Source organism: Hemibagrus wyckioides, linkage group LG08 (assembly GCF_019097595.1).
Source record: "Hemibagrus wyckioides isolate EC202008001 linkage group LG08, SWU_Hwy_1.0, whole genome shotgun sequence".
In the NCBI taxonomy this organism is placed as follows: Eukaryota; Metazoa; Chordata; class Actinopteri; order Siluriformes; family Bagridae; genus Hemibagrus; species Hemibagrus wyckioides.
The window spans coordinates 8,445,105-8,471,887 of NC_080717.1; the positions used below are offsets into that span (position 1 = coordinate 8,445,105).

A 26,783-nucleotide genomic window follows, 5' to 3' on the forward strand; every position below is an offset into this window, starting at 1 on the left:
TAAATCAGTATGCTGTTTAAAAAATAAGATTTTTATCTAATTCTCAGTGTACTCCAGAACAGTTAGTGGAATTTTGAGAAAACTGAGTTTTATTGTAATTTATTGTTTTATTTGTTTTATTAATAACATAAAAGGTTGGTCACCAACACCTTCAGGATCGGGAAAAAAATGCATTTTTTAAATGAGTAAACCTCATATTCCACTGCAATATTTTGTATGGCCTCCTTAAGTTTTCAGACTAGCACTAATTCTTCTCTTCATAGGGTGAACAACTTGGCAACATACTGCCAAGTTGGTCGCTCTCCATTTGTGGAGAGTGAGCTATTTTAGAGCCTGGATGCTAGATGTCTTCTCAGAACTCCCTACAGGTCTCAGTTGGGTTGAGATTGGGTAACATGCTTGGCCACTGAATCACTTTCACCCTGTTCTCCCTCAGAAATGCAGCAGTGGCCATGGATATATGCTTTTGGTCATTATCATATTGAAAGAGTGCCTGGCAACCGAGGGCATAGAGAGATGGTCTTGTCTTATCTTTTGATATTTTGTATTTTAGTATTAGCAGTGTTAGTTATGAACTCATGCTGCCATCAGTGAAGTACAATTCCTGGAGCATTCAACCACAATGTAGAACACTGCCACCTCCATGCATTCCTGTGGGTACAATGCATCACAATGCACAATAGTTACTGGAAACATTTTTATTTAATTCGGCTAAATCATACAAACCAGTTCCTGTAAAGGAACTTAAAATATTCCATGATAACAGAGAATCTAGACAGATGTAAACAGATCTCAGCTGCTTTCATACATAACTTGCCATTTGAGTAATATAAACAAACAGATTCAAAATATTTGAATAAATTTTATTAACAAACAAAATCTACAGCTTTTGGTTGGCTTAATACTAGTCCAAGATCAAGTTCAAGATCAAGTAAGCTTTTGTGCCATGCTTTCAGAATACAGAGTTCAGAAAAACAGTGAAACACTAATGTTAGGCTAGTGTGCTAAAATAGCATGCACATGTATGGATGCAACATATATGCATAACAATAATATAACACAATTATTATATAATTATATTATTATATAATTAAAATTATAATATAATATAACACATATATGACAATAAGATAACAAGACAGTTGCATTTAATCATTCTAACCTATTCATCAATGAAAAGAAACTGCTGACCAGGTACACTGTTCAAAAATACTCTGCTCTGCCTGATTCACACAAATTCAGATTATTCTGTTTACTGAATGGTTAGGAATAAATGCAATGCTGTAGTGTATAATGTTCACAATGTCTATAATGACATTTGCAATCAAGCTGTATTTACCTGTAGTAGAACTACCAACTAGAAAAAGAAAGTGATAAATGAAAATGACAAATATCCAGAATAATGACGTTAGTACCTGACCTTGAGCCACACAGAGTAGGAATTATGCAAATCTTAATGTAAATTCATTAAAATGCTAAACAAAGCATCTTGCACATGCTTAAAAAAAGATGTTAAAGAAAATTCACTGTTGTATTGGATGCACATCACTGCCACTATCGTTCTGAAAGAAAATTTTGAAAAAAATGAAATTCTGAAAATATATTTAAATTGTAATTAAGATGTATTTAAATCTTAGACATATTTAGTTGTGTATTTATTTATTTTTTACACTTTCTGTTTAATGCTTTAAACATATGATTTAAACAAAGTATTTGTACACACAGTTCATTAAATTCACTTGAAGTGCATAAATCCTGTTAAATCACAACTGTTAAAAAAGGGTAGGTGTAGTTTCAAAAACATTAATAAATCATAAATACTATTTCAAACCAGTCCTGTTAGTTTTACTGTTATAAAATACTGCCTACCTTTAAAAGTATCCTTGAAATTATTCCATGTGTAAAACAGGCTTATACCTTCAGTTTTATATACCCAAATTAATTAAAAATGTATACAGATAATTTAATAATATATAAATATTTTTGCATATGCCTCATGTATAAAGAAATTATAACCTCAATTCCCCTCCATGAAGGGGTTGTGGTAGCTCACCTGGTTAAGGCTCTTGGTTATTGATTGGAAAATCAGGGTTGAAGCCACTGCCAAGCTGCCACCAACCCCCTCCAAGGGGCACTGCATCGTGGCTGACCCTTGCTCTGACCCCAACACTCTAAGTATGGGATATGTGAAGAAAGAATTTCACTGTACAAATAAAGGCTACTTAAGATAGCTTCACTAATAATGTTTATGTTTTGTTTACATTGTCAAATGGTTTGGAAATGTTTTTTTTCTACTGTAACTTTTGTTTTGTTATGTTGTACATATGTACAAACACAAACACACACACACACAGTTCCCCAAAATCCCGAAGACTTTCTGTGGCTGAGGAGAATGGAATGGCTAGAATGAAACCAAGGACCCATCATGCTGGATGACATACGCATCAATGGTCCCTTCTTTGTGGCAAAATAGAACTCGAACAACCGTTAGAAGAACTTTCATACATAGGCTGGTCAAGAAACATACAATGTCTAAAATCTCAGGAAATATATTTCTAAAGGTGCTACTGACATGGAATTTTCACCAGATGTTGATAACAACCCATACAGTACAATTCACATGTGCAGAAAGAAATCAAACCATCGATGAATATAAATTAAGTTATGTGTAATAATGTAAAATGACACAGGGGAAAAGTATTGAACACATGACGAGAGGGAGGTGCAAAAAGGTATGGAAAGCCAAGACATCAGCTGAAATTAATCAGTAATTAGAAAGCAATCCTGCCCCTTGTCAATACAAATTAATATCAGCTGGTTTAGTACCAACTGATGGCCTATAAAAAGATGTCTCATTACCATTATATATATATATATATATATATATATATATATATATATATATATATATATATATATATATATATGACAGGAAACCTATATGTTATATGATAATTCTACTCTGCATATTAGGGATCAGATGTTAGTGTTAGTACTCAGCTCTACAGGCCATGTGTTCCCTGCTCCAAAAGATACAGCATGCACTGCTCTGGTTTGTCTGCTAGGGCCTTTCTTTTAGCTTTATGTCTGACTCTTCTCATTTTCCAGTAAAATGCAGAACTATGAGAGAAAATTGGGTTAGGCAGATGAGAGCAGTAATTGTAGGCAGAGCATGAGAAATAGTGGGAGGATTCCTGTTGATATGCAATTGTGTAGTGTGTAGTAAGTATGTAGCAGGCATGTAGCTACCAGTATCCCCTGATAAGCAAAAAGACTCCAGCTCCCAAGAGCGTATCCCTGACCCAGAACACAATTTTCAGAGATGGAAAATGTCCTACTTCTACTCATCATGACCCACTTACAGAATTAGCAAGGGATGGTGGAGTCTGTAGCACAAGGCTAAGAGAGCGTACTGAGAGAGTGTACTAAATACACCAACAGACTAAAGAAGAACAGCATCTAAGCTAAAACTAAAGCACTAGTAATTAAATCTTTACTCAAGCTACATAACAAACTGTATACGTGGACTGTTCACAATTTTCCGCAATTATTTTTCTAATCAAGGTTTCATTCATAACTGATGAGCCTAATATTAATACCTTACCTCCTTAAATCTAGCTGTTTTTGCAACATCTTGACTGCCTAGTTCACAGACTGTACTAAAATGGCTTCATATTTCCTTAAGGATAAACCTTACTGCATTAAGTTATGCTTTAGACAAATACATAGGACTGTTGCTGTTGTTGTGCTGAACTCAAAAAAAAAACAAAAAAAAAACAGTTTAGCTAGCTAACCCAGATTAGCCATGGGATTTGAGCAGCTAGCATGGCTGTGCATTTTTAAACAGGATAATTACTTACTTTATTGATAATATATAACACTGAATATGGCTTTATCAAAATAACAATAAATTATTAAGAGTTATTAAGTTATAGTTATTAAAAGAACTATTTTACTATTTTAGGCCTCAATACAGATCATGTGAAAAATTACAGTATTAACTGTTTTTCATTTTGTTATGTTTTGGAATTGGCTCAGTCAAAGTACTGGTTTAGCTCAGACCAAACTAAGCGATTTTTAAAAATCAGTTTCTGAAGCCAGATTTAGTTTAGCACCGGGAACCAGTGGGGTGTTGTATCTGGTGTACAAGAGGTGTCCCAAGCTCATGATCTGACTGTGAAAGATCCTGAGAGTCAACTAAAGGAAAGAGACAGTGGAGATACGCAGAAAGGGTATGGATTCCAAAAGAAGAAGTGTTCAACCACCATCGACCAGTTCAGGACAATCTCGCTGCTCAATGTCAAGGGGAAGATATTTTTTTTCCTGGCACAGCGGCCTAATGAGTACCTCCTGGAAAATCAGTACAACAACTCCTCGGTACAGAAGGGGGCATACCAGGTGTGTCAGGATGCCTGGAGCACAATGGAGTGGTAACACAACTGATTAGAGAGGTGTGTGAAGGGAAAGGGGACCTGGATGTGCTGTGGCTGGACCTAGCCAATGCATATGGGTCCATACCTCATGCACTGGTGGAGACGACTCTGAATCGGTACTATGTACTGAGCAACATCAAGAGCCTCATTATGAATTATTATGACAACTTCAATCTGAGGTTCACTTCTGGGTCAATTACATTCGAGTGGCACCGTCTGGTCTGGGCATTATCACTAGTTGCACCATCTCAGTAAGCCTTTCCTCCCTTGATTTTTCAAGGTTTGGGAAAATTAATTACATGGGCCCAGATGTGTTTTAAGCCAGTGAAATCCATTTCCAAGAGAAGTAAGGTGATGGACCAGTTCCACTTCTCTCTTGGGGGTGCCCACATTCCATCCATCACAGAAAAGCCAGTGAAGAGTCTTGGGAAAACATTCGACTGCACTCTGAAAGACTCTGCTTCAATCAGAGCCACCAACCAGGAGCTGGACAGATGGTTGATGGCAGTTGACAAATCAGGACTCCCGGGTAAGTTCAAAGCCTATTCCCCTGCTGGTATATGAATTCACACTGTCCACTGTGGAACGCTTTGAGAGGAGGATTAACAGTCTTCGAAGGTAGCTGGGATTTTCGTGAACATTACAATTTCACCTTTTTCTATCATGTACAATACAACTTTACCATTATAACTTGTTAAAATTATCACCAATTTACAATCCTTGTGTGCCTTGTGTGTACTACAGTTCAACACTATTATTTGTACAGTATTTGTATTTATTTACTCAATTTTATAGTTTATATAACGGTGTATATATTTCTTTCTTTATCTCTTATATTTTTATTAGAGCAACTGTAACATGGCAAAGGAATTAATAAAGTTCTTTGAATCTTGAATCTTACCAAGATCCTTGAGCAGTATCACTCTCTATGGCAGCATGAATAATCTTGCACTACCATTCAGCAGTCTGAGTGAAGAGTTCATGGTAATCTGAGTGAGAGTGCTGCTGCAGTAGAGAGAGTCCAATGATCTGAAAGTCTCCCAGGCTGGCACTGAGGTGGGGACCAGATGAAAGTGGAGGGAAACAGAAGCAGCCCACCTAGTGGAATCAGGACTGCACCACAGAGTGCTGGTGGGATCTGTGGCAGTTGGTCGAGCAGGACTGGGCAGAATTCTATCAGCTGATAAGGTAAGAGGCGGGACCTGGTGGAAGAGAGAGCTGTTAATAACCTGTCTCTGAACGTCGACAAGACTAAAGAGATGGTCTTTGACTTCAGGAGAATAAAGAGTGACCATTCTCCACTGAACATCGATGGGTTCATCGTGGAGATCGTCAAGAGCACCAAATTCCTTGGTGCTCCACCTGGCGGAGGACCTCACCTGGTCACTCAACATCAGCTCCATTACCAGAAAAGCCCAGCAGCATCTCTACTTCCTGCGAAGGCTGAGGAAGGCTCATCTTCCACCTCCCATCCTGACCACCTTCTACAGAGGGACCATCGAGAGCATCCTGAGCAGCTGCATCACTGCCTGGTTTGGGAATTGCACCGTCTCGGATCGCAAGACCCTTCAGCGGATAGTGAGGACAGCTGAGAAGATCATTGAAGTCTCTCTTCCCTCTATTACAGACATTTACTCCACACGCATCCAGTGCTGTTAGCTTTGTGGATGATCCCACACACCCCTCACACACACTCTGCCATCCGGAAAGAGGTACCGAAGCATTCGGACCCGCACAACCAGACTGTTAAACAGTTTCTTCCCTCAGGCAATCAGGTATCTCAACAGAGAACTGAGCTGAGCTGGACACACACACACACATCCAAGATCTGACCTCAACAGGAGAACTGAACTGTGCTGGACATATACTCACACACATACATAACACACATGCACAAAAGCTGAGAACTGTTCCAAGAGGAACTGAACTGTGCTGGACACAGACACAGACACACACACATACTAAATTGTCCTGTTTGCACTTTACATTTTTTATATTAATCCTGTTTACATGTGTCAATTTCATATTTGCACTCACTGTATACACTGTCATTGCACATAGTGGCAATTTCATATTTGCACTCACTGTATACACTGTTATTTGCACAAAAGTCGGTCTATATGTTGTTTGTCTGCACTGTCGTGTCTTGTCATCCTGTGCACTTTTGTTGTATGTCTAGTTTATTTCTTGCACCTTAAGTATAGTTTAGTTTTTATTGCACCTTAAGTATAGTTTAGTTTTTATCTCTATGTTTAGCTCTATGTTTGTCTGCGTCACTGTACTTTGTCTGTGTTATGTGTAGCACTTCTGGTCTAGGAGGAACGTTGTTTCACTTCACTGTTTACTGCATCTGCTATATATGGCTGAAGTGACAATAAAGCTTCTTTGACTTGACTTGACTTGAGCTGCGGTTGAGGAGCTGAGGACAAGCCAGATGGTAGGGCTGCGTCAGCAGGGTGTGTGGACCAAATAGGAACAAGCAACGGAGCATAAGATCACGTGGACGGAGCTTTGGAAAGTGGAACTATCTCACATCTAGTTCCTTGTCCACTCAGTGTATATCCTGCTGAGCCCAGCTAACCTTTTCTGTTGGGGCAAAGTTGAAACACCATTATGTCCTTTGCGCCAGGGAAGATCCTCAGCAGCTGGCCTAGAGCACTAGCTATAGGTTGCTACCACTGGCACCATGACCAAGTGCTAAAGGCAGTTGCAGAATCCATGTTCTCTGACAGGTAAGACCCAGATCTGCTTTGTGAAGGCAAGAGATCATCCAAACCCTAAGTCAAAAACCCAGACGGGCCTCTTGGTATCAGCACAGGACTAGAAGATAAGAGATGATCTGGGGAAACAGCTTAAATTTCCAGGAAACATTACAGAAACTTCTCTAAGTCCAGATATTGTGCTGACATCAGACTCAGTCATCATGCTGGAGCTGACAGTACACTGGGAGGAGAGAATGGAGGAGGCCAATGAGCGGAAGAGTGGTAAATATACTGAACTGGTGGAGGAATGCTGCAGTCAGGGGTGGCGTGCACAGTGTGTGCCAGTTGAGGTGGGAGGAAAGGGCTTTGCAAGGCCTATAGCCTTCTGGGCATCACTTGTTTTGAGCTGGACTTTACTATGGTCGGTTTCATCAGTGTGCAAGATAATTGATCTGTTTTGTAAGCATAGATGAATTGCAGCATTGTGAAGTACACTACATTTTAATATATCAAATGAACACTTCTGTTTTGTTAAAATCAGCCATTCAAGAGATCTGAACGCAGACATTTTTGTATTCTGTTTGTCAGTGAGATTATGGCAACTGGTTTGAACTTAAACAGTATTAAACTATAGTTCTGATTGCAGTTTCTATGTGCAGAGGTAAATCCTAACCAGGCTTTGAGTTTATCTCTCCAAAGACATTCCACCTGATCTAGCTAGAGTGATCTACGAAATTCAGCCCATATCAGCCTAGCACAATGCCTTATAACCTTAATTCCCATTGGGATTTACTTGTATTACTTCCAAATGAGACATCAGTGTAGAAATCTACACATGAAAGGGTTGTTCTGCCTTTTTATGATCGACAAGAATGAGTTGTGTGATAAACAAAGATATAGAGATGGTCAGCAATTTTATCCTGCAAGTGGAATTCATACACTTGTGGTAACTAGCTCTGTCTTAAAGCTGAGCTCCAGTTGTCATATTAATTTCTTGAAACAACTAGTTTTTATGAGCTTTCCAAAATTAAAGCTTTCATGAAGGCATCAATGTTTTTTTCCACTTCACACGTCGAACATTGAAAAAAAAAGACATTGCAACCAAGAACACAGCAAGAACTTCTCAGTGTCTCAGTGTCAGTCTCAAATATATTGTATAGTGAGTGAGTTTGATTGTTTCTTTTGTTGATAAATAATCACATAAAAAGCTGGACATCTTGCAATAGCATTTTAACCTTATGTTTCAAGTTTATGCTCCAGAAATTAAAAAAACAAACCAACAAATTCTGTTCAAATGGCACTATTTTACATCTTTTATGACCCACCATCCATTGCAGTGGACATTTTATAAAGTAATTATAAAAAGTTGATATTTTAATTTTTTTATACTGACTCTTGTATTTGGGTGTATTACAGATAGGAAAATAACATTCTTTTATTTTTTTCATCACTGGATCATAATTCAGGTCTGAAAGGGTTAAAGTCATTACATTCTTTATCTAACATGGAAGAGTAGAAAATATACTCTGGGATAATGTCATGATCTCTGCTCTGCTGCCTCACACAGGCTGCTTTCTCTACACTGAAGGAGCATTTCAGTTCCGCCCTGATTCTGACCTTGCCTGATTCCCGTAAACAATTTATTGTGGAGGTGGATGCATCAGACCTTGGTGTGGGTGCAGTGCTCTCCAAGTGAGCCGATGAGCATAATTGAGTCCATCCATGTGCCTTTTTTTCCCATTGCCTGTCACTTGCTGAAAGAAATTATGATGTGGACGACAGAGAATTACTGGCAGTTAAGTTGGCACTGGAGGAGTGGTGTCATTGGCTTAAGGGGGCAGAGCATCCATTCATTGTTTGGACTGATCAGTAAAAATAACCTGTAATACCTGAAGACTGCCAAGAGATTTAACTCACAACAAGCTTGTTGGGCCCCTTTTTCAGCTGATTTGATTTCCACCTCTCTTTCTGACCTGGTTCCAAGAACACTAAAGCCAATGCTTTATCCAGACACTTTGACCCACCCGAGAATGAACCCAAACCTGAATATATTCTTCCCTGCTCTGTCCATGTGAAAATCTCCAAGCTAGACGTTGAACAACAGATCCTCAATGCCCATGCTCCCGCTCCCTCAGCCTGCCTTAGGGATAAATTGTACATTCCTGACCATCTCCATGCTCAAGTGCTACAGTGGTGCCATTCCTCTTGGCTCACATGTCACCCTGGGTCAGCCTGCACCTGGTTTGTGGTGCAACAGAGCTTTTGGTGGCCAACTCTAAGTCAAGACATCAAAGAGTTATAGAGAGAGAGATAGAACAAGCTGCACGGCTTGTTTTCAACCTGCCTAAGTTCTCCCACACCACCCCACTGCTGCATTCCCTCCACTGGCTTCCGGTAGCTGCACACATCAGATTCAAAGCACTGATGCTTGCCTACAAAGCCGAGAATGGACCAGCCCCTATATTACCTCAAAGATCTTATTACTCCTTGCACTGCACCTCGCTCCCTCCAATCCACTAGCACTGCCCGACTGGTCCCACCATCTCTCAGGGTAAAAGGTAGGTATTCATCTAGACTCTTTTCTGTTCTGGAACCGAGGTGGTGGAATGAATTTCCCCTAGATATCCGTACAGCCGAGTCACGGACTGTTTTCAAACAACGTCTGAAGACCTACCCTTTCCTAAAGCACTTAAACTAGATCTTATCTTTCCCTGTTTATGTATTGTTATATGTTTAAAAAAAACAAAAAAAACAATTTTAGGCTAATGGTATCCTAAGTCTGTAACCTATTGAACCAGTGTTAATGTATTCATTGATAGAGACTTAAAGCACTTTTGTATAAGAGATATGGCATATGGAAAAGAGCATATGCCAAATGCCAGAAATGTAAATGTAAACGTAGATTACTCCACCCATTACCTGTTCCCAGATGCCCCTGGTCTCATATCGCCATAGATTTCATCACTAGTCTGCCTTCTTCCGACAGTAATAACACTATACCCACCATAGTTGACTGGTTTTCTAACATGGTTCACTTTGTCCCTCTCTCTCCTCTTCCCTCTGCTAAAGAGACTGCTGTCCTGTTGGTTCAGCATGTGTTCAGGCTTCATGGCATCCCCAGGGACATTGTTTCGGACAGAGGACCCCAATTCACCGCGCAGTTCTGGACCGAATTTTGCAAATCTCGGTCAGCCTGTCATCTGGTTTCCACCCACAACCCAACAGCCAAACTGAGCACATGAATCAGGAGCTGGAAACCAGCTGTGAGTACCTGTTTGACCCTGGAACTGTTTCTGGATTAAGACTTGGATCCTGTTTATAACCTGAAAGCCTGTTCTGTCTGATACCTGGTTACTGTATGACCCCTGCGCAGATTATTAGACCTGGGTTCTATCTGTCTGCCCGAATCTGTCTGCCTGCCTTCCTGCCCAAATCTGTCTGCATGTCTTCTGCCAGCCTTTCTGTCACCCTAGCCATCAGAATATATCTCTCTCCTGTCTGCCATTTTTGGAGCCCTCACCTGTCCATTCTGTCCTTTTAATTTACAAATGCATTTTAAATCTTTGTTTTAAATGTAGAATTCTTCAATTCTGTAATATCCGTGAAGATAGATTGGTGAGAACTAAATCTGGGTTTACACTCAATCGTTTTCCATTTCATTTTACTGTTTCAGACAAAAATTGCACTTCATAAATGAATTATTTGGTCATGAGCAGCAATCCGTGGTCTTAGTTTGCACATGAAGTGCTCACCAGTGACCAATTTAGTGTCTCTGTGCCCAAAGACAGCAGTGTGAGCACTGCTATGATGATGTTCCAAAGGCCACCAAAAGGAGGGCAGCATAGGATTACAGGGAACTCTTGAAACAGCTAAAGACGTGGCACTGCCAATGGTGAAACACAAAAAACACTAATGGTCACTTGAATGTTTGTTTATACAACTATGTTTTCTGCATGAGCTCAGATCGCACTGACTGATGATGTCAGCAGAACATAAGGCGTGCTCGAAATTGCATACTTATGTAATGTGTTCACACTGAAGAAGAAGCAAGAAGAAGTGCTTGATGATGCACATCCAACAAAACGAAGTGTGAAATTTTGGACACTTCATGCACTCAATCTTCACAACTTTGCTTACATAGCAGAAGAGGAACAGGGCTACAGTTGTGCTCAAATGTTTGCATTCCCTGAAAGAAATTGTTAAACATTGCCATTTAATTGGGAAATTTGATAATGCAAAAGATTTTTTTCTTTAAGGAAAGTGGTCACGTGAAGTCATTAATTATCACATAGTTGTTTGACTGCTTTTTAAAACCTAATGATAACTGAATTCACCCAAACAACCCTGATCAAATGTTTAAATATCCTTGACTGTGTGGCCACATTATAAAGTTTTCACACCTGTGACTCATATATAATTTTAATTAGTGTCTGCACATAAATAGTCAGTGTGTTTCTAAGCTCATGAGATGATGCACTGACTTGCCTGGAAACTGCACCATAGGGAAGACAAAAGAATTACCAATGGACCTGTGTAATAAGGTATTTGATCTTTATAAAGCAGGAAAAAGATATAAAAGGATATCTCAACACTTGAAAATGCCAGTCAGTACTGATCAAACTCTGATTAACAGGTGGAAAATAAGAGGATCTGCTGATATTAAGTCATGGTCAGGTAGACCAAGAAAGATTTCATCCACTCCTGCCAGAAGAATTGTTCTGGATGGAAAGAAAAACCCACAAACATCTTCAAGAGAAATACAGGCTGCTCGGGAAAAAAGTGGTGGTGTTTCAAGGAGCCCAATAAGGAGGTACTTGAACACAAATGACCTGCATTGTCGAGTTGCCAGGAGAAAGCCGTTACTGCACCCATGCCACAAAAAGGCTCGCTTTCAGTACACCAGACAGTACCCAGACAAGCCTCAAATTTGAACTTAATAGTCACAAACATAAACTTTATTTTTGGAGACGAGTTAACAAGGCTTACAGTGAAAAGTATACCATCTCCACTGTAAAGCGTGGTGGTGGATCTCTTATCATTTGGGGCTGTGTGAGCTCCAGCAGCACAGGAAAGTTAGTCAAATTTAATAGCAAGATGAATGCAGTATGTTATCGGAAAATACTGGCAGACAATTTGCATTCTACAGCATGAAAGCTGCGCATAGGATGCCCTTGGATGTTCCAACATGACAGTGATCCAAAGCATAAGGCCAAGTTGACCCTCCAATGGCTACAGAAAAAAAAGGTGAAGGTTCTGGAGTGGCCATCATAGTCTCCTGACCTCAATATCATTGAGACATTTTTAGGGAGATTTAAAACGTGAGATTTGTGCAAGACAACCAAAATATTTACAGGAACTGCAGGCATTTTGCAAGGAAGAATGGGCAGCTCTACCACCTGAGAGAATTAAGGATCTCATGCACAATTATTACAAAAGACTGCATGCCATCATTGTTGCTAAAGGGGGCAATACACAATATTAAATACTAAAGGTATGCAAATTTTGAGCAAGGATTATTTCCTCATTTACTTTATTGTCATGTTTTGTTTGATTGTGCCCTTCTGTTATGCCTTACATATGAACTTGAGTCTTTTAAGAAAGAAATTAAATTTGTTTTGCCTTCTCACTTATGTTTTCTCAGAAAATGGCACACATCTTGCAAATTCTCTCAAGGTATGTAAGCTTTTGAGCACAACTGTACCAAGTGCTGACACTGGCTGAGAAAAAAATCAAGATAGCCAGGTGGACAAGACGCCTTACAAACATCTTTTAAATTATTGCACATTGTGTAAATTATGTTTCAAAAATTTTTAAATTCACGTTTTCTACAAAAATGACATTGCATTAGATGTTTGACATCATTTTCCATATACTGGGAAACAGCTTACACTTCCAATTAAACACAGAAGGATGATATTCCTCACATAATCAGACACAAAAATGTTATTGTACAGTCCACTATAGAATTCAGCATATTTTTTATTAGGATCATCTCATACAGTGTAATAAGTAATAATCTTTTCTTTTTTTTTTAAACCCTACAATTACTAAATGGCTCAATCCACTTTTTATTCAAGACTCAAGCTGCTAATTATTCAAAGCCATATAACATCTGAACATTCTCAGAGGAGACCCCCACAGTGCAATATCCCTATCAACAGGGATATAAAGTGATGCTATTTTGAAAGCCCAAAAAGATATGCAAATAGTCTCAGCCACAAATTCCTTCTGGCCATGTAGGCAAATCCAACTTTGGTCATGACACCATTTGTTTAAAATGTATTTAAGTTGGCAAAGTGTCCTGTATGCACTCGCTATGCCCCCCTTGACCACCAGAGGGAACCCTCTCCGGAATTCTGAATCCTTAGGCCGGCGGACATTCAAGAGCAGCTAACGGCACTACGGGATACCACTGCTCAACTGCTCCAAGCGCTGACTAACACCAGCTCTACGAAAAACCTCATATGCCTCTCCGAGATAAGTTTGATGGCTCCCCTTATCTGTGTAGGGGTTTTCTCAGACAATGTGATGTGTTCTTTTCCCACCAACCCTAAATGTGCTTTCCTTCTGACATTACTTGCTGGATGAGCTCTGAACTGGGCATCGGCCCTATTGGATGGAGATGTTCAGGTATGTACTTCTTATGCTCATTTCACTCAGCTTTTAAATTATGTTTTTGAACACCCTGCTGGTAGTTGTGATGTATCTTTTCAGCTTCTCCAGTTGAAGCAAGGCACCGATTCAGCAGCTGACTACATGGTAAAATTCTGTACTCTTGCAGCCTACAGTGGGTGGAATGATATTGCATTGAAAGCCGTGTTCTGAGAGGTCTTCAACCTGTGTTACAAGTGGAATTAGCTTGTAGAGATGAGGATTCTACACTGGCCCAATATTTTGCCATGGCTATCCACCTGGATAATCTCATTTGCAATCAACCTCAGCACACCCACACTAGGTTCATCCTGCCAAGTACAACCACAACAGAGCCCATGCAGATAGGCCGCACCGGGACTTCACCTGAGGAATGATTACTCTGCCAGCATTATCAACTATGTTTTTACTGCAGCCAAGCTTGTCATCACTGTGTCTTCTCTCCAGAGAAATTGGCAACCTAAACTACCAAGGTGAGCCAGTTTCTGTACCCTCTTAGTGTTCAGTTGGCTACCCATCTTCATCTATGGTGATGCCCCTTATTTTGTCCCAGCATTAGTGGATTCAGGTTCCTACAGTAAGCTGCACCCTCCCACTAAGAATCATGACCAACCCAGTGGGAGTGGTGTCATCATGTTGCAAACCATACCCATCAGATTGGCCTCTTCCACATAGAGGAAATTGTTTCATTCGTCACCTCTTCACCTGCAAACCAAATCATCCTAGGATTCCCCTGGCTCAGAGATCATGATCCACATATATCCTGGACAGACAGAGAACTCACCTAGTGGTCCCCTCACTGCCAAGGCCAATGTTTTTGATGATATTTCCTCAACATGCTTTGCTACAACACCTCCATCGAGAGCCCTGAGACATCCAGAATGACTTCCATTCCTTGGGAATACAACAATCATAAGAAAGGTTTTTTGCAATGAAAAAGTGGCACGACTTCTTCCACATCGCCCATGGGATTGTGCTATAGAACTGTTACCTAACACTACATTACCCTCTTTCTGCTCCTGAAACTAAAGCCATGGAGGAATATATCGAGAAAGCTTCATCTGACCCACCACCTCACCCACTGCCTCTAGATTTTTCTTTGTGGAGAAAAAAGATGTCAGATTGAGACTGTACGTTGACTATTGGGGACTGAATGGAAAACTGACTTTGTCACATTTGACATTACAGGGACCCTGTTATGCCTTATGGTCTCACCAACACACCTGCAGTCTTCCAGTCATTCACTGAAGAGATATTCAAAGACCTCCTAAATCTCTCTGTTATCATCTACATCAATGACATACTCATTTATTCTAAGGACTATGAAGCTCACATCTCACAAGTACGCTTGGTATTGAACAGGTTGCTACAGCATCATCTACTTGTTAAAGCTGAAAAGTGGGATCAGCAACAGGGGAGTGGAAATGGACTCTAGTAAGGTCAGTGCAGTAACTGAATGTCCTATTCCTTCCAGTATTAAGGAGTTACAATGTTTCTTTGGCTTTGCCAATTTCTACCAATGATTAATCCGGAATTATAGCACCATAGCAGCCCAGCTCACCCCCTTGCTTCGGGGACACCCAAAAAACTAAAATGGACTGAAGCTGCTCATGCTTTTAAGAAATTCAAACTACGCTTCACCACTGCACCTATCCTCTGACACCCAGACCCTGATCTCCCCTTCATAATGGAGGTAGACACCTCCTGTTGTAGTATTGGAGCTGTGCTATCTGAACATCATGGCAATCCAGAAAAACTCTATCCATGCACCTTCTTTTCATGTAATCTAACCCCAGCAAAGGCAAATTATGGTGGTGGTAACAGGGAATTATTTTCCATCAAGGAAGCTTTGGAAGGATGGAGACACTGGCTGAAAGTAGCTCGGCATGTCTTTCAGGTACTCACCTACCACAAGAATTTGGAGTACATTAAAGGGGCCAAGTGACTAAATCCACGGCAAGCATGATGGGCCCTGTTCTTCACAAGGTTTAACTTTATGGTAATTTTCCTTCCTGGATCCAAAATCAGTAAAGCTGATGCCCTCTCACTCTATCATGATCCCATTCACATTGGGATCTGGGATATTTTGGACCCGGCTGTCATAGTAGCCCTTATACAATGGGACATAATGGAAGAAATTCGCCAGGCACAACAAGATGCAGACCCCCCTGCTGAGTGCCCCCCAGCACACATCCCTACCACTCTTCGTTGCCGTGCCATTCAATGGGTCCACAATGCTCATAGCACAGGACATCCAGATATTTACCAGACGACATAGAGCAGAACTTAACCAACTCTTTAACCACTGCTTTTGTGGTGATAGAACGCAGAGGCATGGCTTCCGGGTAGCGGAATGTATACATTATTGTGAGGATGTATTGGGGACCAGACTTGGCTTTGGGCAAGGGGCCTACGCAATCAAGGATGAGTCTTTCAAAAGGCTCTCCCATGACAGGAATAGGTTGAAGTGGGGCTTGAGGGATTACATGATTAGGCTTACTTGCAAGTTACCAGATGCCAGTTACCAGTGCAGATCAAAAGCAGACACCAAAGACTTCTTACTTGACAAAAGAAATGTCTAACAATACGATCTTGTGCTCTTGTACCACCGAGGTGTCCCGAGCAAATGTGCTTGTGGGCCAGTTTCATTATCTGAGTTCGATAGCCAGTAGGGAAAGCGATTTGATAAGCCCCCTCACTTTCAGAGTCTGAGGGCTTCCACCAGTGCATTAGCACACTGTAAAAAATCTACTGGCACATTTGAAATTTGTGTTCTGTCTGCAGCAGCACTGATACATTTGTTTAAAGATACATTAGATTTCCTAGCAGCAATTAACTGTTTCCCACCCACTTTTAAGGGAGAATTGTTTTTTTTCTCAAATACTCATAACCCTAGGACATTTGTGGTTGGACAAGTAATTTACACTCAGAACTTTCCAGCGATTAAACTAAGAACAAACTAAAAAGATCAAGTACATCAGCAGATTTCTTCCTCTGTTCACATGTCACAGTGCATGACAGAGAAAGAGAAGGGAACTGTGACAGCACTTTATCTTGGCTGCTAACATAAGGCTCCACAGACACGATCAGGTATGGGAGGACTTTGGTTCCAGCCAAATTATTACCTAGGATCATATCTCCACTCTCCACAGTTAATTGTGAATGCACACCGATTCTCACAGGACTAGAAATAAGGTCAGATTTTAGATGAATAGTGTGCAATGATACTGAAGTAAAGCCCATTTCGATACCTCAAATAAGCAATTTATTACCCATGTATGACTTTGCCGAGAATGGCAGTGTACTTTCCAGTATTAATGACTGCGTTGACCCTGTATCCCTTAACATTACAATAGGTATAGGATCAGAACCATCTGGGAGCGCTACTGTACACGTTTATATACATATCACACAGAATTAATGCAAAATAAATATAAATAATAACTTATGTCCAAGGATCTAACAACACCAGGTTTATCATCAGGTTTGAGTGCAGCAAAAGAGATGGCAAACATGTGACAGTGACTCTGTGCATGCAAATGCATAACTGATTGAGACAGAATGAGTAGAGTAAAAGACAATGATAATCAGTAAACTTAAGAGACTAAAACTATAAAAATTACAGTCAGCACAGGCAGACAGAAATCAAAGAGATGGGTTTGGGCGTTTGGGAACATTTATAACATTCCCTAGCCTTTTGGCCATTTGTCAGAATAATGAGGTCACCTCAAATATGGTATCTCTAAACTTGCAAAAGAAACTTTGCGTAATTAAATTCTTATGGATAACAAAGTGTATCAAATATATTACATTCATATTTATTAAACAATCTATTAACATCTCACCTGTAAGTGTGGGTAAAAAGAAAAGCTTCTAAATTATAACTACTAATGATACACATATGGCTAAAAGTATGTGGACACCTCACTATTATATTCCTATGTGCTTGTTGAATATCCCATTCCAGATTTAGTCCCCCTTTACACTTTAAATAATGTCTAATCATCTGGGAAGGCTTTACACTAAATTAGAGATGTGGCTGGGAGGATCTGTGGTTGTTCAGCTTCAAAAGCATTAGTTTGGTCAGGCACTTCTGTTGGGTAAGGAGGCCTAACAATTAGTCGGTTTTCCAGTTCATCCCAAAGGTGTTCAGCAGGGTTGAGCTTTTGTGCAGGCCACTAGTGGTCTTCCAACATATCCTTGGCTTCCTGGAGCTCATTTTAGGCACAGGGTCATTGTCTTGTTGGGAGAGGTTTGGGCCTACTTAGTGGCAATGATGGGAAATGTTAATACTTACAGATTTCAATGTTATGAAATTTTGTGCTTCCAATTTTGTGGGAAGAATTGTCTTTGAGTGTGAGAGATAGGCATCCACATACTTTTTTAGCCATAAAGTGTGCACCATAGACAAATTATTTTGAAGATAGTAACACAACAACAAAGAAATTTCAAAATCTCTATCATGCCCTGATTGAAAGCTGAAAATTATATTTTTTTAGCTGGCAAAGATGGTCTACCAGCCTGATCAGCTCAGTCTGTATTTTGGAAGCTTGATGTACACTTGCTGATAAGTCTCACACACACACAAACACCACATTAAACACCACATTAGTGCCATTTTTCTAGCAAGAAAATTCAAATAGGGAAGACTCAAGTGCTGCTAAATGAAAAACATTCATTAGCAAACAAATGATGTCAAACGCATTCCACATGAACTCTATCTTTCATTTCATGCATGCATAGACACTGTGGTGTGTATTTGTTTGTGGGTTTGTTTGTTTTTTTTTGGCCTCAAGAGTTGACACCCCCACTTTGTCCCTGTGGTTGTGCTGTAGACCTGCACTGCACTTGCAGATGAGCTTTCTCAGCGATAACTGCCCACCTGTATGTGCTATTGTGCACAGAGGAGTGTGTCAGACAACCCAATCACAGGCCCACTGGTAGTCGAACAACTCAGGCTTTTATATCTACAAAATAATTTTAAACACACACACACACACACAAAATGCCATAAAATGGATTATTTTGAATTATTTGAAATTCTTATTGCCGCTTTTTCATCTTTAAGTGCATGTGAGTAGTTTACCTGTTATTCTTGTTATGGCATTGATAACACCTTGTGATCTAATGCATTGTTCAACCTTAATTATGTTGATGAAATTTATATGTTAGCTCTCCCATGTAATCTCATAACTATATATTAATAAATTACTGTATTTGCTTTAACATTATGTTAAACATTTTGTACATTATTTTCTGTGGCCAAACCATCGCATGGAACTTCATTATCTAGATCAAAACCATTACAATTAACGTGTGTTTATCTACCTTAGTTCCAGGTGGTACCCTGCTCCTCAGCTGAAGCCATTTCTAGCTTAGCATCTCACCTGGATGAGGACTGTTTGGACTTAGTGGTGATGGATCATGACCCTCGGCAGTATCTTCCAGACCTTCTGGCGCTTCAAAAAAGAATCTGCTCTCTAAACCCAGGTCAGTAACTGAAGTTTAGTTAGTTATTATTATTGCTAATGTACATTATAGCACAATTTATTTCATGTTTTGTACTCAGGTGTGTATCACAGGACATTTACATGTGCATTTCTCAATACTGTTTTTCTTTGGCTAGTGTCCTGATATTAAACTGAGTTGTAAAAGCTGGGGCTCAGGCTGTGCTGGAGTACCTCACCACCAAACCACACAGCTACACTGTGTGCCAACAGGTTAAAGACATGCTGGAGGTCTGCTGTCATATGAACAGAACACAGAGTTAAAACTATACAAGCTGGGATTTTACAGCACTTGAAAGTAATAAATAATCTGAAAATTCATAAAGTTCAAAGTTATCATCACTGAGCCTCTTCCTGAAATGCCTTTAAAGATTGGAGGCTGACTGAAACTGGGCAGCTGATTGGATAATGTGACATTTTTCCCATTTTCAACTGTCTAGTTTTAGAGAGCCTGTCCTTACTTGTAGACTCAGATTCCTGCACTTGGCTGACAGAAGTGGACCCTGATGTGCTATTCTGCTGGTATAGCACATCTGCCTCAATTATTAACCATGTTGTGTGTTCTGGGATGTTTTTCCATCTACATTTGTGTGTGTGTGTGTATGTATGTGTGTGTGTGTGTTGGTTTTTGCACTATGCTGTGTAAACTCTATAGAGTCTAAGCTCTAGACCTGTTGGCCTGAGCACGTATAGAGGTGATCCTTATAAAGTGATCTCCAAGGTGACACCACTGCTTGAAATAGCATGATGGAAACACTATAAACTAGTCAACTGCTGAAATGAAAGATGACAAGTAAGGCATCAAAAACGATGAGTTACATTGTTTATTTGTCTTAATTCTTATTATTTATTAGAACAGGGAAGACACTGTTATCTGTTGCAGTTATTGCAAAAGCCAAATCTGTGTGAAACTTTCTGCAGTAAGCCTGAGCTCCTTTCCAGTTCGATTTAGAACTGACATCGACATATCTGTTAGCATAACTGTTATTAGCTGTGGAATAACAATGAGTATGATTAGTATAGTAGAAATATCCTCACGGAAATAAGGCTTCCACTTTTACTTGTTGTATGAAGTAATATAATCAAGGCAACATTTTTTGTACCTTTATGCAACTTTTACCCAGAAAAATGTATGTACTGTTCCTTTAAATTGCTTTTAGAGAACTTGCTTAAGGACAAGTTATCTACATTGTTACTTTAAAATATCTCCTATTAAAATGTACATAATAAAGGTACAAAACATGTTTCCCTGATAGTTCCAGTACAACATGAGCATAAATTTGAAATGTATTCTATGAAAAAGTGGTCCAACAGGAAGAGGCTGTTATTCTCTTCAACCAAGTGTTCACTGGATATTAATTATGAGGTGCTTATATATTTTTAACCAGTCTTTCTAAAACACTACTTAAAACACTATGTAAAACAAGTTATTACATAATTAATGTAATATAAGTAATATTTAGTGCTGTGTTTCATACAACTTATTCCCAACCTGTTTTACTCCCCATTACGCACTGTGAGTTTCCAATTATTTCAATATATTTTTTAAAATATTCTCCATAGTATTTGGTATTTAGATTGCCTTTTAGATACTTCAAGAAGATAAATATCCACTTAGATAAAGTCAAGAACCAAATTGTTAGGGAAGCCTTTTTCTAAGTTTCTCAAAATACTTTTTCATGTTAGTTCACAAATTTTCTATAGAAATCAGGTCAGGGTTTTGTGATGGCCAATGCAGTATTTTCTCTTTATTGTCTTTAAACTATTTTGTTCCAATGTTGAAGCATAGTTTCATTGTCCTGTTGGAAAACCCATTTATGACCAAGTTTTAAACTTTCTTGCTGAAAGTCACCTTGTTGTATGTAAACATTTAAACTAATAGAATTCTTAGTGATAGTGAATAAAAGCTGAAATAAATTTGTCTCTATTTGACTGTTTTAAAATTACCTCTTATGTGAAAAAATGAGATGACATGTCTTACCTAACAATGTTTTATTATATAAAATTTGTGATTTTTGTTTTGTACTTTTAAAAGTTACCTCTACTACAAACACTACTCACAAAAAGTTAAGGATATTTGGATTTTGGGTGAAATTTATGGAAAATGTAAAAAGTTCATGCTACAGTGATATATCATGAAAGTAGGGCATTTAAGTAGAAGCATGCAATGGTGATTTCCTCATCTCAAACAATTTATTGAAACAAAAGCCAACAACAGTGGTGGGTATACCACAACAAAAAATGTCAATGTCTCAATAATTTGTCATGTGCTCTTGACCATCAATTACAGCTTGACAACGATGTCTCATGCTGTTCACGACTCGACTTATTGTCTGCTGAGGCATGGCATTCCACTCTTCTTGAAGGGCGGCCCTCAGGTCATTGAGGTTCTGGGGTGCAGGGTTACGAGCCTCTACTCGGCGACTCAGCTGATCCCATGGGTTTTCTATGGGATTCAGGTCTGGAGAAAGTGTAGGCCACTCCATTTGAGGTACCCCAGCCTCCAGCAGCCGTTCCCTAATGATGAAACCTCGATGAGCTGGAGCATTGTCATCCATGAAGATGAAATTAGGCCTGTATTGTTCATGCAGGGGCACAATGACTGGATTAATGATGTTATTCAGGTAGTATTGGCTTGTCACTGTACCATTCACAAGAAGTAGGGCAGTTCTGTATTGAGTAGACACACCTGCCCAGACTGTAACACCATGTAACGTCCGGGACCCCCGCCCTATGCAGGGCTCGAACCCAGACACCCGTGGTGTGTGTGCACACACCAGCACACGGTGGAATGAGACCCATGCACAGGATTCAGCGAAGCACTGCTTTTATTACATTTAAGACACGACATAGGGAAACAAACGTAACACAAGACATGGCGTGGTTAACAAAACAAAACGAAAACAAAACCTAGATCTTAACTTGGACATAGAACTTAACAAAACCCAAACAGAAACCACGGTACAGGTAACAATCATGGACAAGGACACAAACACAAGGATCCCTATTTATAGGGGTAGACATTAGGGCTAATGGGTTACAGGTGACACAATCAGGATTAGAACAATGGGAAGGGTGTAACAAAAGACACACAAAGAAGCAGGCTTCCAAGGTTTACCTGCCAGCACCCTCTCTGGGCCTAGCAGGGAACTGTCCAGCTGTTCCTGACATAACCCCCTCCTCTAAGGCGCAGCTCCCGAAGCACCCAACCTCCGCCTAGGGGACGCCTCAGGAGTAGGCGGAAGATGTAGTTCATAGAGGGGAGATGCAAGGCCTGATGTAGTTCATAAATGCAGTCTACGGCGATGCCCCAGGTCCCAGGGGTAAGTTGACATCCGGCCATGGCAAGAGACGGGAGGGAAGCGTCTTCCACCCGTGGTGCCGAGCGACGTCCTCCACGGAAACTCCATCGCAGAGCGGCGTCCCCGGCTGGAAAGTGGTGGGAGCCCACCTCCAGTGGGACCGATAAAAAGGGGGTGCCCCCCCATGGCCTGAAGTCGAGTGACGTCCTCCTTATAAATTCCCTGAGGGAGCGACGTCCTCGACCGTAGTGAAGATGGGGACACCTCCCGGGGGAAACGGGGAAAAGGATCCGCCGGATGCCCTCCACCGGTTGTCCAGGGCTCTAGCCAGCAGACTGCAAATCCTTGCTGGATACAGGAACTAGCTGGGAATCCCGCTGGGTCTCAAAGACAGTCCATGATTCTGTAACGTCCGGGACCCCCGCCCTATGCGGGGCTCGAACCCAGACGCCTGTGGTGTGTGTGCACACACCAGCACACGGTGGAATGAGACCCATGTGCAGGATTCAGTGAAGCACTGCTTTTATTACATTTAAGACACGACATAGGGAAACAAACGTAACACAAGACATGGCGTGGTTAACTAAACAAAACCTAGATCTTAACTTGGACATAGAACTTAACAAAACCCAAACAGAAACCACGGTACAGGTAACAATTATGGACAAGGACACAAACACAAGGATCCCTATTTATAGGGGTAGACATTAGGGCTAATGGGATACAGGTGACACAATCAGGATTAGAACAATGGGAAGGGCATAACAAAAGACACACAAAGAAGCAGGCTTCCAAGGTTCACCTGCCAGCGCCCTCTCTGGGCCTAGCAGGGAACTGTCCAGCTGTTCCTGACACACCACCACAACAGTGGCTGATGCATAGCGCTCTCCCTGATGTCTCCAACATCATTTCTGCTCAACGTGAATCGACTTTCATCAGAGAACAGCACTGAGGCCCACTGGTCCCTCGACCAGTGTAAATGCTCCCTGGCCCGACGCCTGTGCCTGGTGGTGTGGTCAGGTACCCTTGCAGGTCGTCTAGCACACAGGTCACGCTGATGTAAACGGTTTCGAATGGTCTGACGTGACACTTGGGTGCCTCTCACCTCCCTTAAATGTAAAAATTGAGTTGCATTCATCATCCGGTTCCACAGGGTACTGTTCACAATGAAGCGGTCATCAACGTGGGATGTGGCCAAAGGACGTCCACTTCTATGCCTTTCTGTGACTCTTCCAGTCTCTCTGTATCTCTGTCGCAACCTGCTGATGACACTCTGTGACACTCTAAGCTCAGTGGCCACTTCCCTCTGAGAACATACTGTTTGATGCCTCACAATGGCGAGGTACTGTTGATCAATTGTTAGGTGTCGTCTTGGTCTCATGATGTCAAAATGTGAACAGCATGATGAAGAGGACTGTTTAAATACCAATTCAAATTGAACCAGAAAATGTATTGTTCGATTCATGGATCAAACACCAGTTGTGAATTTTGCCGTTAAGCACCTTGTTAGAGAACAGCAAGTTATGTAAAAAGTACTGAAACACTGAACAGTTGCACATGTGCATTCAAAAGTGTAGAGAAGGTCAAATTAAGTTCACCTGTAAAGGTTATAGTGCATTTTAGGTGCATCCTGAAATTTCACCCGAAACTTTTTTGTGAGTAGTGTATTTGAATTTCTCTCCTATATGTTAAATATCCTGTTTACATAAATTTGCCTAACCTTAAAAAGACAAAAACAAATCTTTAATATCGGTATTAATGGATTGGTATGAACAGTCTTTTATTTATAGTCTGATAAACCAGACAGCAAATAGAAACCAAGCAAAAAAAAAAAAACCTTACCATTGTAGCATATAAATGGAAACAGGTTTTCACAGGGGAAATCCCACCACACTCCAAGTGGTCCAATTTCACAACATGCTTCCTTTCCTATGTATGGTATGGAGAAAGTTGACAGTGTTGAAAAGTTATGCATTTACAAATGTGGGGTGGTGTTGAGTTGTAGTTGCTGTAGTAGAATCTCAAGATTACAGAGGAATGAACAAGCCTTTGTGGCCTTTGTTTAGTGGAAGACGGGATCCTCATGATTTTGTAAATGACAAATCTGCTTGACCAAGTCAGGCTAGCAATGTAACACAATGCGGATAATTAGTTGTCCAGAACTATCCTGAGGGTACATACACTAACAGTATGTGGGATCGAAATATTGTGCAGAGAAATCATAAGATCTTGAAATGCAGCTGGATCTCCAGGTAGCTAACGCAGCTCAGTCTTGTTGGGATTTTTTTAGCTAGTTAGCTGCCATCAATAATGAGATGACTGCTAGACATGTTAAGACATGTTAAGTGTGTGGAAATACAAGTGTCTGAGGATGTAAAGGAGAGGATGAGTTAAGGGTCTTCGGCATAGCGGTGGCATGAAACTCTAGGGTGTAGGGTGGAAGACCTTCCTCACAAAAAAAAAAATCCAAGCTAAACTAAATCACCCTAAACCTTGTGAAAAAATGTCTTGTGGCCTGATGTGGTTGATTAACAAATGAATAATAATTCCATAATTCCAAAAAAGCAGGTTACCTAAAGAATACCATACCAACAGTGCAGCATGGTGGTGGAAATATTATGGTTTTGGGATGCTTTTCTTTAGCCAGAACAACCTGGGCTTTTGGCAGGGTGAAGGAAATAATGTAGAGCTAAAAATACATTGCCTTCAGTGCAAAACCTTCAGATGTCTGCTAGTAAGCTGAACATGAAAATGAATTCCAACTTTCATGCTAAATGGCAATGACCTGAAGCATACATCCAAATCAGCAAAGGAATGGCTTAACCAAAATAATGAACTAGCCAGCACTCAGACCTAAATAAAACAAAAAATCTGTGGGTGACCTAAAGTGGGCTGTACACAGACTGGAGATTACAATTTGATGGATCTAAAATGTTTTTCTGAGAAAGATTTGGAAAATACTTTCAGGTCAAGATGTGCCATGCTGAGAGACCCATACCCCAAAAGACTGAGTAGTTTAATAAAATCAAAATGTGCTTCAATAAAGCAGTAGTTTAGAAGTAGTCGCACTTATGCAACTAGGTTATTGATAAGGTTACTTTATTTTATTTTACATTTTATATGTTGTAATTTCACATTGAGTGTACATTGAGGGTAGAAAAGGTGGCATAATTAATTTTAGTTTAATAAAAAAAACTGACATTTTAACAAAGGTGTGTAGACTGTTTATATCCTCTGTACTGTCAGATCTACATATTGATGTAGATCTTGCCTTGCTTATTGACTACGAGTTCGGTTTTGTGTTTTGGTTTCGGTTTACAGTGTGTTTGCTTTCCGGTTTTTGACCCTTTTGCTATCCCATATCGATACCGTCATTTGCCTGCCGATTTTGTGAATAAAGATCTCCGAATGGATTCTACTACACGAGTCTCGCGTGCTTCATTACAAAAACTTTATTATATTTGTTCTGTTTACTGTATCTGCTTATCACTTTAAAAAAAAAAAAAAAGAACAACATTAAACACCACATAGTCAGTTTTTCAGTTTGTTATTTGTTTTTCCAGTTTTAGTTAGTGGAATATTGTTTAAAACCCAATTGCCTTTAAATAGTCTGTTTAAACTAAAAATGGAAAAAAGCATGAAATATGGAACATAATTATTTCAGATTTTGGAAAATTATAATATACCAACATGCTGATAAGCATGTTTTCAAGAAGCATTTCAACATCTATATAAAATTGATGAAAGAAAATGGAGACATGGCACCATAATCAGAAAAGCTATGCAAATATTACAGACCATCATGAAACAATCATACCTGTAATCCAGTCGTTTAAAGTCCACTATTGTAGTAGCTCTGTGTTTCTTCCCTGCCAGCATCTAAGTTTCTAAAAAGATTACTTGGAGACAGCCCTTAAAGACTAATACTCTTATGTAAATCTCAGGTATCTACAAGGAGTTTATAACAACAAAAAACTACATCCAAACAATGATTTACATTTTCACTTTCAGTGAGATGCAAGTCTGCTTATGGACCCAGAAGCAAGATTTTGTTTTTTTGAGCATCAGCTCTTAATGTCAAATGTAGGCAGGAAAATTGATGTGCTTTGGTATCTGGCATGGTGATGTTAGTAGCAAGTCCTAAAAGTTCTGAGGTGGGGTCTCCATGGATCGAGCATGTCTGTCCAG

At 40.0% G+C, this 26,783-nt stretch overlaps 1 long non-coding RNA gene across 1 annotated transcript; it reads right to left on the reverse strand.

Moving 5' to 3' along the window:
* Positions 1 to 1,223: 1,223 nt before the first annotated feature.
* Positions 1,224 to 26,471, reverse strand: LOC131357495 (uncharacterized). Its single transcript, XR_009205275.1, has 4 exons — positions 26,413 to 26,471; positions 24,438 to 24,524; positions 2,054 to 2,171; positions 1,224 to 1,562 (listed from the first exon to the last, which is right to left on the reverse strand). It is a non-coding gene; the product is annotated as an uncharacterized LOC131357495 (long non-coding RNA).
* Between the last annotated feature and the right edge of the window lie 312 nt (positions 26,472 to 26,783).